This window comes from Ovis canadensis, chromosome X (genome assembly GCF_042477335.2).
Source record: "Ovis canadensis isolate MfBH-ARS-UI-01 breed Bighorn chromosome X, ARS-UI_OviCan_v2, whole genome shotgun sequence".
Lineage (NCBI taxonomy): Eukaryota > Metazoa > Chordata > Mammalia > Artiodactyla > Bovidae > Ovis > Ovis canadensis.
In genome coordinates this window covers 18262286-18276221 of record NC_091727.1, presented here as the reverse complement: position 1 = coordinate 18276221, position 13936 = coordinate 18262286, and the positions used below count along the sequence as shown (strand labels likewise).

General features: G+C 44.0%; 1 protein-coding gene and 1 pseudogene across 8 annotated transcripts in view; one reads left to right on the top strand and one right to left on the bottom strand.

Annotated features, from left to right (window-relative positions):
* The window catches only part of ADGRG2 (adhesion G protein-coupled receptor G2), a 134721-nt gene that overhangs the window by 64662 nt on the left and 56123 nt on the right, over positions 1–13936 (top strand). The window lies entirely within an intron of this gene.
* On the bottom strand, positions 7908–8949 carry LOC138930170 (etoposide-induced protein 2.4 homolog pseudogene; annotated as a pseudogene).

Below are 13936 nucleotides of genomic sequence, written 5' to 3'. Positions count from 1 at the left end.
TAGCAGTTGTATATCTATAAGTTAAAAATAAAGCTGGAATCCACTTTAGGACTGGATGTCAGACTGGATCATCTAGATAGCTTATAGGCACCATCTTTCTGAACAACTTTGGGCTGAGACAGGTTCTCTTCAGTTCAGGATGCCTGGTCTTTGATGAAGGCCGAGGGGACCTGCTGATTGTACTACACTGGATAAGTAGTTGTGTGGTAATGAGGGCCTGCTGTGTGCCCAGCATTACTGCCTGCTGAGTGAGCATCATTTCTGAGTCCAGGGAGTTTACACTCCAGTTGGAGGGGCATGACTAGGATACATGAAAAAAAGTACAAACTGTAACTAAATCCCAAAGTGTGAGTCAGTGCTATGGGGCTCTAACATATACGGCCTCTGGCCAAGTTCATGCATGATGCTAGTAGGATGCTAAGCCACCTGTAGCAGATGCTATTGGTGCTCTGCCCATGTCCCCTTGAGCCACCCAGAGGTTATCTTCAGACAGATCCTGTGCCTTCTTGATGGCTCCCATGTCTCACTGAGAATGATCTGTGCCCATGGGTCTATGCTTGACCTGTGCAAGGAACCAGCTAGTAGTGCCAGAGAGTTAATACCCCAGAATGGTGAAGAATGGGAGTTGGTGCTTACCTATGCCAGCTTCCCCAGCCCTTGGTGGGATCATGCTAAAGTGTGTTCTGTACACCCAGTGGATTGTTGGATTGGGCCCCAGATGCCCCACGGTAGCAATGTGCTCATTAATGTACCCACTGTTGGCTTTACTCCCTTCCCTACTCCCTCCCTCTGCTTCCTGGGGTCATCCCCATTGGGAAACATGCTCATTCTCCAAAGTGCAGCCCAGTATGACTACCTCTAGAAAACCTCCCCTGACCTCTTCAGAAGAATTAAATCTCTTTTATCAGTGCTCCCTTTTGTTTTTATGCATGTCTTCTTTATACTTGTCACTTTGTGTCATGTCACTTTGTCTCATGTCAAGGAAGTCAAACATACTTCCTTGGCATCATCAGTCTTTTCAGCACATGGTATGTGCCAAGTGAGAAGGGGGAAGAAAAGTTCGACAAGGTGGATGAGAAACTCATGGGATAAAAACTAATGAGTATTGATGACCTGCCCTGGGGCAGGCCATTCAAGGTGCTTTACATAGATCATCTTGTTTAATCCTCACAAAAACCCTTTATGGTAGATATTTTTCATTTCTGTTTGCAGATGAAGAGACTGAGTATCAAAGAGATTAAGTCATTTGCCCAGAGTCAAACAGCTTGGAGGATTCCCCATTGGAATCAGTAGCCTGTACTGTTCCTACTCTACCGGGTTGCCCAGGAAGGGAAGACTGAATGAACGTGGGGTGAGGCATGAAGAGAAGATGGAGAGGGAGTCTGAACTAAACTGCCAGAGAGCAGCCACTGCCCCTGGCTCTGGGGGATGTGGACTGCAGGCCTGCTAGCTTCACCCTGGAAGTCTGAGAGATGACTCAGTAGCTCCTAGCAATGAGGAGAGATTGGACTGATACTCTCTTGTTAGGTTGCTGGCCACCAGACAGAGCCCGTAGAACTTCACACTTCCAGTTGTATAGTTTGGTGGTCATTCATGTAGTTTGGTAGCTTTGAGGGAGTCATTCTTGGTCTACCCAATGCCCAAATGAGGTTTGACAGGTAACTATAACTTACTTACCTCTGGTCTCTAGCTCTCTTGGGCTATGCCAATGTCATTTTTTCTTTGCTTTCTTTTTTTCCTCTGCTGCTGCTGCTCTTTTGTCTTCCAAGGATGTCTCCTTTTAGGTACAACTATTTTCCAGAGGATGAGATGACGTATTAGTGGAAGATGGTTATAATTTCATTCTTGCAGAATTGTCTTTCCCACTTGGAAACAATTACACATGAGAGCCAGTTTGGTGATCTCATGAGCTATAATCCCAACTTAGTCTCTTTCTGGGCTGGATCTAGATCTTTCTGTACTGCAGGCATTTCTAGTGATAGATTTCTCTCTAAGTCCCCTTCTCCAAGGCCTCACTGTCTTCTCTCCTCTTACCCTCTCATGCTTTGTCCATCCAAGTCTTTGTTCTTATGCAATGCGTGTCAGAGCTGTAGGAGGTAGACTGTGTGCTCCTGAAAGGTAGGGAAACAGTCTTGTATGTAAACCCAGTGCTGGTCTACTTGTCCCTCAATTCCTCTCTATAAAATTGAGAAGACTCTTGAGAGCCCCTTGGACAGCAGGAAGATCAAACCAGTCAATCCTAAAGGAAATCAGTCCTAAATATTCACTGGAAGGACTGATGCTGAAGCTGAAGCTCTAATACTTTGACCACCTGATGTGAAGAACTGACTCATTGGAAAAACCCCTGATACTGGGAAAGATTGAAGGCAGGTGGATAAGGGGACAACAGAGGATGAGATGGTTGGATGGCATCACTGACTCAATGGACATGAGTTTGAGCAAGCTTTGGGAGAGGGTGATGGTCAGGGAAGCCTGGTGTGCTGCAGTCCATGGGGTCGCAAAGAATCAGACACTACTGAGCGACTGAACTGAAAGTTGAGATTATAAATACCACAGTGGTGATCTGATACTAGGTTAATCTCTCAACCTCCCAAAATCTCCCGCAGGCATGATGAGGTCACTTCTGTTGGGTCCTGACTCTTTCCCTGATAAGTAGAAGTTGTGACAAGGAATGACAGAGACTCTGGATGGGTTGGGGAGGAAACTGAAACCAGAGGAGATTGTGTCTCACTTTCCACTTAGAATTCTGGGTGAGAACTCCTCACAGTGGCCCACACATCAACAGAGAGCAGTGGTAGGGATGATAAATGGCGGCACAGTGTGCTTAGGCAGAGAGGAGGCTGGAGGTGGTGTCCTGTTCAAGTTTCTCTCATTTCTTGTGTGAAGGGAAGGGATTCTCAATGGTTCTTGTGTTCCTAGCGGGTAGCTCCGCTGAGAGCCAGGGCTGCAGAGATAATGGTGTGGACAGTGGAGACCAGGGACCACAGGGAGGATGTGACAGACACTTGGTAGTAAGATCTGAGAGGAACTGCATCAGCAAGAGTGGGCCCCCCAGGTTGGGTAGGATTCTGAGAGAACAGAACATGGGCCCACTGGACATGGCCTTAAGCAGTGGATACCAGTGGGCCCTGAAGGAACCCTGCTGGGTGAAGGGGATCTCTGGAGAGGCCATTGAGAACCCAGGGCTCAGCACAAGGTAAGCTCACTGACGCAGAGCCCTTCTCCCTGCTGTGAGAACACTGGCTTCCCCTTCCTGACCTAGAAGCCATCTTGACTACCAAAAGGAAGAGGAGGGAAAACAAACATTGTGCATTTATCTGGAAGACATGGGGTTGACTAGAGAGCATTTTAGAGCAGAAGAGAGCATTCTCTTGAGTCATTCATCAGGTTTAAGGATCCTTCTCCTGTACTTCTGGAATGGAGGCTCCAGCACAAGATGGAGTCATCTTGAACATCAAAGGAAGCTTGAGGGCTTTTAAAATTTTGCTTGTTTCTTGTTGCTACTGTCTGTGCATCTAAATTCTGTCCATACATTTAAAACTAACTCTTAAAGCACATGCATACTGAATACTTTGAGTTTGTGAGAGCACTGATAGGAATTGTTGAAGGCTGTCACTATGTCCTGAATTCTGCTCCTCTTCATGGTTTTATCTTTGCTGATATGAAGTAATATCCGGTTAGGTCCCAAGTTCAGGCTCAGGTCCTCTCTGTGTCCTCCAAAGTGTTAGCACATAATAAGTGCTCAAGAAATTGGCTGCTTGGTTGCTTTTGATTTGTGGCTCTATTCTAAAGCCTGGAGATATACTAAAACATGGATTGCCCTCCTCAGCTTAAGGCACCAGCATTATACTCATCTGAACCCAATGAGTTCTGATACAACATATATTATTCCTCTAAACTTTTGCATAGACTTCAGTGAGGTGGCTGGACATGGGCACCAATTACCCTTGAAGAATATGTTTCCTTTCCTCCATATGATGAAGGGGCTCAGCTGATTGACTGTTAAGGTTCCTTCACACTTTGACATTATGAGTTCAATTATCCAATAGGTTCTGTCTTTGAATTCCTGATGTGTTGTCCTGGGATACTGGGGATCCATGGGGTTTGCCTTGAACTAAGAACCACTCATCTCAGCAATCCCATTTTAAGGCTACTCTCCTATTTGAAGCTCTTAATATGAAATTGGAAACAATTTAAAAGTCACATTTTTTTTCTAAACTACATTTTTCTATTTGACGCTATTTTAAAAACTCTTAAAGTTACAACAAAGCCAATGGATCTCTTGATTTCCATATTGCTGAAAGCTCCAGAAATGGCTTTTGCTGACTGGTAAATGTCCCAGTGACCAGTGCTATCCTTGCCTTGCTGATCACAGAAAAGTTCCAGGGTCTCTCTAGGATCCAGTGGCAACAGCACATAGTACTGAACATTAAGAACAGCAGCAGCAACCCCTCTGGACTCTTCATGGTCTGTGGAGCACCTTGGCATCCATCGTCTCCCCATGTCCCCCTGAAGTGGGTGGAGAAGTTTGTATTAGGATATCCTCACTTTGCTGGTGAGAAGACTGAAGCTCAAAGTGGTGGGTCCTTTTCTAGGTTATCCAGCAAGAAACAGTATCAGGGTGCCAAAAGCAGCTTTCCAGAACTTTCTTATACAGTAGCCCATATGAAGTGCCTACTTTTGGCCATATGAGTAAGTTTTAGCCAAGATCTTAAACGCAGGTGACTTTAACCATGAGGGATGTTGTTCTAGATGAGGGCTTGACAAGCTTTTCTTTAAGGAATAGGATGATAAACATTTTGGCTTTGTAAACCATATGGTCTCTGGCCAACTACTCGGGTCTGCCCTAGTTGCTCAAAAGCAGCCCTAGACAATATGTAAATGAGTTGAGTTCAGTTGCTTAGTCACGTCCAACTCTGAGACCCCATGGATTGCAGCACATTAGGCCTCCCTGTCTATCACCAACTTCTGGAGCTTGCTCAAACTCATGTCCATCAAGTCGGTGATACCATCCAACCATCTCATCCTCTGTTGTCCCCTTCTTCTCCTGCCTTCAATCTTTCCCAGCATCAGGGTCTTTTCCAATGAGGCAGCTCTTCACATCAGGTGCAGAAAATATTGGAGCTTCAGCTTCAGCATCAGTCCTTGCAATGAACATTCAGGGTCGATTTTCTTTAGGATTGACTCGTTTGATCTTCTTGCAGTCCAAGGGACTCTCAAGAGTCTTCTCCAACACCACAGTTCAAAAGCATCAATTCTTTGGTACTCAGCTTTCTTTATGGTCCAACTCTCATATCCATACATGACTACTGGAAAACCCATAGCTTTGACTAGATGGACCTTTGTTGGTAAAGTAATGTCTCTGCTTTTTAATATGCTGTCTAGGTTGGTCATAACTTTTCTTCCAAGGAGCAAGCTTCTTTTAGTTTCATGGCTGCAGTCATCATCTGCAGTGATCTTGGAGCCCAAGAAAACAAAATCTGTCACTGTTTCCATTATTTCCCTGTCTATGTGCCATGGAGTGATGGGACCGGATGCCATTATCTTTTGTTTTTTGAATGTTGAGTTTTAAACCAGTTTTTTCACTCTCCTCTCACTTTCATCAAGAGGCTCTTTAGTTCCTCTTCACTTTCTGCCATAAGGGTGGTGTCATCTGCATATCTGAGGTTATTGATATTTCTCCCTGCAATCTTGTTTCCAGCTTGTGCTTCATCCAGCCCGGCATTTCGCATGATGTACTCTGCATATAAATAAGCAAGGTGACAATATACAGCCTTGATATACTCCTTTCTCAATTTGGAACAAGTCCATTGTTCCATGTCCGGTTCTAACTGTTGCTTCTTGACCTGCATACAGATTTTTCAGCGGGCAGGTAAGGTGGTCTGGTATTCCCATCTCTTGAAGAATTTTCCACAGTTCAGTGAGACCATGTGCTATGCTATGTAGGGCCACCCAGGACGGATGGGTCATGGTGGAGAGTTCTCATAAAATGTGGTCCACTGGAGAAGGGAATGGCAAATCACTTCAGTATTCTTGTGTTGAGAACCCCATGAACAGTGTGAAAAGGCCAAAAGATAAGACACTGAAGGATGAACCCGCAGGTCATTAGGTGCCCAATATGCTACTGGAGAAGAGTGGAGAAGTAGCTCCGGAAAGAATGAAGAGGCTGAGCCAAAGTGAAAACAACGCCTACTTGTGGATATGACTGAGTGATGGAAGTAAAGTCTCATGATGTAAAGAACAGTATTGCATAGGAACCTGGAATGTTAGGTCCATGAAGCAAGGTAAGTCGGGTGGTGAAATAGGAGCTGGCAAGAGTGAACATCGACATTTTACGAATAAGTGAACTGAAATGGACTGGAATGGGCAATTTTAATTCAGATGAACATTATATCTACTACTGTGGGCAAAAATCCCTTAGAAGAAATGGAGTAGCCCTCATAGTCAACAAAAGAGTCCAGAATGTAGTCCTTGGGTGCAATCTTAAAAAGGACAGAATGATCTCTGTTCGTTTCCAAGGCAAACCATTCAATATCACAGTAATCCAAGTCTATGTCCCAACCACTAATGTAAATGAGTAGGTGTGGTTTTGAGACAGTAAAACTTGAGTTGCAAGATTTAGCCCATGGACTGTAGTTTACTCCTGATCTAGACAGTACAGAAGCTGTGTGGAACTTACTCCTGATCGTTAATGTTACAACCATGCTTTGTTTCTTTACTTGCTGGCTAAGCCTGGCTTTGTAGGGTGCTCTCTTCTTTCCACCCTTCTCCTGAGTAAATTCTGACTTTTTTTTTTTTTCAGGTTTAAAGGGTTTAATAAGTTTACCCCTTCAGTTCCTATTTGCAGCACCCAGTGTTCTTTGGCTTCCAATATTCCAGGCTTCCCTGGTGGCTCAGATGGTAAAAAATCTGCCTGCAATGCTGGAGACCCAGGTTCAATTCCTGGGTTGGGAAGATCCTCTGGAGAAGGGAATGGCAATGCAGTCCAGTGCTCTTGCCTAGAGAATTCCATGGGCAGACGAGCCTGGTGGGCTACAACCCATGGGGTCTCAAAGAGTTGGACATGACTGAGTGGCTTCCCACAATACTCCTTTGAAACACCAGACAGGCCCTAAAGTGGCCAGCAGTCAAGTTCAGACCTCCAGTTTAAAAGTTCAGGTTCTTTGAACATTCCATGTTGCAGTGGCACTTGTCCGAAATTGGTACCTCCCTGTCTTTGGCAGATCTTTAAATGTACCAGTGAAAAAGCTTTTTCCCCTTAAAGGTGGAGAAGGAAAATCATTCCTCAAACACAGTGGAGATCTGGCTTGTGAGGTCTTTCTTCTGTCCCGTGTCTTCCAGCTCGTGTTTTGTTTTTTGTTTTTACAGTGGAGCAAGAGACCAAAATCTAACCTGAGTTACAAGAAACAAGACAGTGATGACTATAAAGTGAGTGACCAGGAGCAGCCGAGCCTCCTGTCCCTCCCACACCCAATATATGTGCTTCACAGAAGAACAAAAATAACAGGTCCACCAAATACAATAGGTCGAATTACAAAAATCCATTTATCCAAGAGTGGTGGAAGGCAAGATGGGGAAGTGAGAGCGGAAATGGCACAGGGAGAAAGAGTATTCAGATCAGTCCAGGAATGGGGCCGGCAAATGCTAGAAAAGAACTGCAGAAAAACCTGTGGTCCTTTCCGACTTACTGGTGTTGAAAATCCATACTGGTTGGTATCAGGAAGATTCTGCCTTTTACATGCACCGGAGACAAAAATCTGGATTCCTGAGAGAGAATGGAGTGTGGGCAGGGCTCTTGGCAGGGTAGGCCTCACCTTCCTTGGGAGGGAATGGAGGTGAGCCAGGAAAAGACCTGCCACAGCGTCTTTCTGATCCCACCCACCTGCTCTGGATGGTGGGTGACCAACTCAGTGGCCTGCAGCAGCCTTCAGTTGGGCAGGAGATGGGTGTGGTGATGGGAATTCTTCTGCAGAAGTAGATCTACTCAGGGCTGACAGCAGGTAGGCTGTCTTGTGGAAGAGTCTTTTGCCTAAGAAAACTACCAAGGAGAAGAGGCACAATTGGAAAAGGTATGCTTTGCCAGGCGTCTTTGCTTCACTGGTGCTGATAATGAATAAAGGAAAGAGCATGGAGAAGAGGTAGCCACCGACAATGAAGGAGGACTGCATTGCTGTGAGGAAAGCCAGGGGCAAACCAAATCCAAAGTAGTAAGGCCAGTCCCTTTCCATGTTTGGCAGCCGCTGGTGCATTTCAATTCCTTTATTGAACCAACGATATACGAAGCAGTATAGTATGCAGGAGATTAACCAGCTGACCAATAAGATGGATGGGAAAGAGACTCACAAACATCCCTTGGAGGAGGAAGAGAGCCTGAAGCAAGCGGTTGAAGAGCATGTCAGCATTTATTTTCCTGATACTAGGGAATGGGTGAGGCTTCCTCCCCGATACCTTGAATGCCAGCCAGTTTGGCTATATCCTGAAACCAAATCATGTTGACGACTTTGTTGAGCACAAAGAGGGGCAGCATCCAGAGAGCACTGAAAAGTGATGTAAGGAAGAACTCCAGCCACGACCAGACATCCCCATGTAGTATGGGTCACCAATAATCTGGGCTGTTACTGATTGAAGGACAGGAATTCGAAAAAATAAGGAGACTGAACCGGAAAACTCCACCATTCCAAGCGCAGCACTGAAAAATTCTACTAACAATATGTGGTTCACTCTCTTGCTTCCTTTCTATGCTTTGGGCTCTCCTCTGAGCCAGGACACTGCTTGCCCTTCTTCAACGCTGCTCCTGTCTCTTGCTGAATTCAAGCATTTAGCTTTGAGATGGTACAAATTCCCCAAATGGAGTCTTTTGATTCTCCTGGCAAGGTCCTGCAGGAAGGTTTTGACACTGTCAGCCATCTCTTTACCGCCCAAACTATCAATTACAGAAAGAAGAGAGAAGTGTCCAGCCGGGCCCCTCACCCACCACGGGCCAGCTCAGCTCCTCTGAGCCCCTCCATGCCCTGCTGCCTGCTCTAGCTCAGGCGCTGCCAGGGCTGGGGCTGCTGTGCCCTCACTGAATCTTGATTATTTTAACCTACCTGTGGAAATGGTTTTCCTTGCCAATATTTGATTTAGGAGTAGGCATGTGACCAGCTTTAGCCCAAAGAGACACCTGGGAAAATCTGCTGGGGGACTTCTAGGAAAAACTTCCCCACTCTTGACACTCCAGGTTTCTCCTCTTCTTCTAGACATGCACTCTCTCTAATATGATAGCCACTAGACGGATGTGGCTATTTAAAATTAAATTAATTAAAATGAAGTGAAATTAGAAATTCAGATCCTCAGTCACACAAGTTACATGTCAAGCACTCAGTGTTCACCCGGGGCTAGTGGCTGCCTTATGGGACAGTGCAGACACAGTATTTCCATCGTTGCAGAAAGTTCTATTTGATAATGCTGTGCCTGGATATTTTCAGTTTGGATTTGATGCTGAAACAGTGGTAGCCATCTGAAAAACACTGAAAGGGAGGGGCTAGGGATCTCAAGTAAAAATGGAGATAACCTGAGGTTTTGAAAGGTTGTCTTCCCTGATAGCTCAGTTGGTAAAGAATCTGCCTGCAATGCTAGAAGACCCTGGTCCAATTCCTGGGACAGGCTACCCACTCCAGTATTGGGCTTTCCTTGTGGCTCAGCTGTCAAGAATCTGCCTGCAATATGGGAGACTTGCATTCGATCCCTGGGTTGGGAAGATCCCCTGGAGAAGGAAAAGGCTACCCACTGCAGTATTCAGGCCTGCAGAATTCCATGGACTGTATAGTCCATGGGGTCGCAAAGAGTCAGACACTGAGTGACTTTACCTTCACTTTGAAAGGCTGAGTGCCTAAACTAACAGTATCTGCAGGATGAAAGAACAGAAGGCTGGAGAGGGTGTGGGTCTTCATAGAGGTTTACATTTGTCACATCAGTTTAAATACTTTGGGACTTTCCTGGTGGTCCAGTGGCTAAGACTCCACAATCCCAGTGCCAGAAACCCACATTTGATTCCTAGTCCGGGAACTAGACCCCACATGTTGCAACTAAGAGTTCACATGCCACAACAAAGATCGAAGACCCACATGCAGCAACTCAGACCTGGCTCAGCCAAATAAATATTTTTTAAAAAGCTTCATGTGTTACCTTAGTGAATCCTGACAGGAGCTACAATCAAGTGTTAATCCTTTATTTTCTAAATGAGGGAACTGAGGCTTGGACAGTTCGAGTCACTTCACACAACTGAAAAGTAGAAGTGGTAGCATTCTCGAGAGCTCTACCGTAAAAAAGGCTGAGCACTTAAGAATTGATGCTTTCAAGCTGTGGTGCTAGAGAAGACTCTTGCGAGTCCCTTGGACTGCAAGGAGATCAAACCAGTCAATCCTAAAGGAAATCAACCCTGAATATTCATTGGAAGGACTGATGCTGAAGCTCCAATACTTTGGCCACCTGATACAAAGAGCTGACTGATTGGAAAACACCCTGATGCTGGGAAAGATTGAAGGCAAGAGGACAAGGGGGTGACAGAGGATGAGGTGGTTGGATGGCATCACTGACTGAATGGACATGAATTTGAGCAAACTCTGGGAAATAGTGAAGGACAGGGAAGCCTGACGTGCTACAGTCCATGGAGTTGCAAAGAGTTGGAGACGACTAAGTGACTGAACAACAACAACAACAGAATTCTAGAACTTGGGTCCTTAACCACTCCCTCAATATTTAGTCCCTGAAGCAGTTAAAAATGTTAACTTTTACACAATTTTTACTGAAACTTTGCTGTATTCATTTATCTTGTGATGGATTTTTACCTCCAAGACATCTGAGGAATAAAAGCAATAGTTTCACTGATTTAATCTATTAAGAAGTAAGTCGATGTTCCAAGAGAACATGCTGTTTGAAACGTACCATGATGTGGGTACATCTTTGCTTCAAGGAAATAAGAAGAAACAGATTAATCTTGGCAAGAAGCCTTGTGTTCACAAGATCACAGTGCTGTAAAAACCCATCAAAGTAAATTGAGGATGCCTTTGCAATGATGTCTGTGGCAGTTGTGCTTGTTTTTAATGTAAGTGTCTTATATGACCTACACCCTTGCCTCTTGTTTCCCTTTAGGAATGCAAATGACATAAAGTTTGGATTAGTAAAGAACTTTCAGTGATAGAATATTTTTCAAGGTAGAAATTTAAAACTTTAAAGTGAGTTGCATAAAATCACTAAAATGTAAACTCTGTTTATAGCCAGGGGTTTTGTTTCATTCCCTGCTTATATTTTATTCCCTGCTTTATACCCCCAATGTCTCATGTACAGGAGGCCTTGAAAAATTGAAATAAATGACCAAGCTTTGGGCAAATCCCTTCATGTTCCTGAGCTTCTTCCCTCCCTTGTAGACTGAGGGGCTTGGACTGATTTGATATCTAGTCTTTTCCAGACCTATGGCTTATGTTATAATACTTTACTTCCAGTGAACTCCAAGTCCTAAAAGTTGTCTTTCAAATGATTTAAGTAAAAATTTCCTCCCTTTTTTGTGTCGAGCAAAGACCACAGAGATAACTGTATCCAGTGTTTGTGATCAGCAGTAGAAAACCAGGAGAAAGCTAATTTCAAATAAAGATCACACACTCTTTCCTTATGCCACCTATGGTGCGTAAATAAATGATTTTTGAAGTAAAGAAATACAGTGTAAGTGACTACCTTTGCCGCTTTTCTGGATTTACAATATTCTACTAGGTCATCTCAAGTCTCCTTCACCTCTGAAATGGTTTCTGTGAACTTCCATTTCCTGATGTGTAATACAAAATGATGGAACCTATGGTCTTTCTAGGAAATGTTGCTAAGCTAAGGAAACTTGCATTAGACAAACACAGTGTTATAGTAGATACTCTTGACTATTCAAGCATTAGTGAATAGATAGGAATGTTTTAGAATTAGAATGCAAATGACATCATACAAGTCTTAGAGAGAAACTACATGATTTTTTTAAAAATGCTCCTCTGCAAATTATTTATATCACATTGTTTGCATTAAGAAAAACAGTTTATTATATAAAGGTAAACTTTATCCAAGGACACAAAGTCATATAGCCTGAATTAACATTACAACTTACTGTGGAAACTGTGATAAAAATACTTTGTAAATGTAATATAATTTCATTTAAAATAGTTGCCCCCATTTTACAGATGAATAAATACAAGCAGAGAAATGCCAGAAATTTTTTCATGGCAGAGCCAGCATTTGAACCTCTCCCTTAAGAGCCTAGTCTCTTATTCACATTTAAAGTTATTTAAGGAGGCATGCTCATTCATCCTTTGGAAATAGAGTGGTCTGAATCAGTCTCTCAGGGAAGATGATATTTGAGCAACATTTGAAAGAGACACCAGGGCAAACCAAGAGGTTCTCTATGGGAAGAGTATTTCAGGCAGAGGGAACAGCAAGTGCAAAGGCCCTGAGGTAAGGCTGTGCCTGGTGTGTTGAAGAGACAGCTGGGATGCCAGAGGGGAGGGCCAGGGAGCTGAGGTCTGGATGGAGGGCCATGTTTCATGGGCATGGAGGTAGAGTCCATGAAGATGCCTGGACTTAATGCCAGCATTCAATAGAGGCACACTCCCTCGCTGCCTCTTGAAGCACTTAAGTATTTACATATCAGACTAAAAAGCTCCAGAAGCTACGAGTCTTTAGAAGTAGAGTGAACCCAAGTTGTGGCTAGCATTTTACAATGGAAAGCATAACCCAAGTACTCCTTTATCTGCACTGGCCTTGACCAGAAGCCTAGATTACTGTCTATATGTCTAACTGCACAGACACTGGAAAGTGGGGGATGATGCTCTCATATCCCTCACCTGTCAGAAATAGTTTACTTCAAGGCTCTCCTCCTTCCTAAAGTGCACGTCCTTCCTGATAGAGCAGGGTGGATGGCCAGCAGGTCAGTGGCCCATCGTTGTTTTAGGTCACAGCCCAAGGTGAGAAGCAGCCCAATGTAGGAGGGCTGGAAAGGCTAGGCTCAGACCGTAGCTCTATCCCTTTCCATGTTATTTGACCTCCTGTGCCTCAGTTTCCCCATTTGTAAAATGGGGATTACTTTCCATGTAATATTGTCATGAGGACTAGGAGATAATATTTATGAAGTGCTGGATCATAGTAATGCTGTATACATGCTTGTTAACTTAAATGGACTTTCTTTTGGGACTCTATTCTTCCCGGAAAAAAATGCATGTAAATACACACAAAATGCATCTCCTAGATTGTCTGCTAGATCTATTAACCCCTGAGAGAGGCCAGATCAGCTCTGGAGTGGTTCTCCTATCCTCACCTGGGAGAGGAGCAAGACCCAGAGGCTGGGGGATCAAGAACACATTTCACTCTTCCCATTTTGGCCAAGGCCCACCTACAATTGCCAGTTGTTTGCACTTGGGGAAATTCCATCAGCTAGGAGCTGAAGTTTTCTTTAGTGATGTCATTATTAATTGTTTAATAAAAACGTTATGTCAGTATTTATTGAGCACTGTGACGTGAGATGGTCACAGCTTAAGTAAACACATTTCGGTTGTGTCACTGAAGAAATGTTTTCATTCATTTTGTCTGTTATGTAGTAAAGTCTGAAAAATATGCTTCTTGGGAGAGTCCTTGAGAGCTAGTATCATAAAAAATATTGTTTTGTTTGGGGTTCCCATATAAGAGTGCCTAAGGCGTGGTGCCTTGTTTTGAATCATCTCTCATTGAAACAGTAATTCAATCCAGAGAAGGACTGTCACTGGATTACAAATTTTAGTTGGGTCTAAAATATTCATGCTAACAGGTCTACTCATTCTTCTTAGATCCACTCCTAAAAGATTAAGCCTTTATCTTTCCCATCCAACTTGGGATGGGGGGATGCGCTGGGAGTAAAGAGTTATTACAACAGTCTCGGGTTTAAAGACAA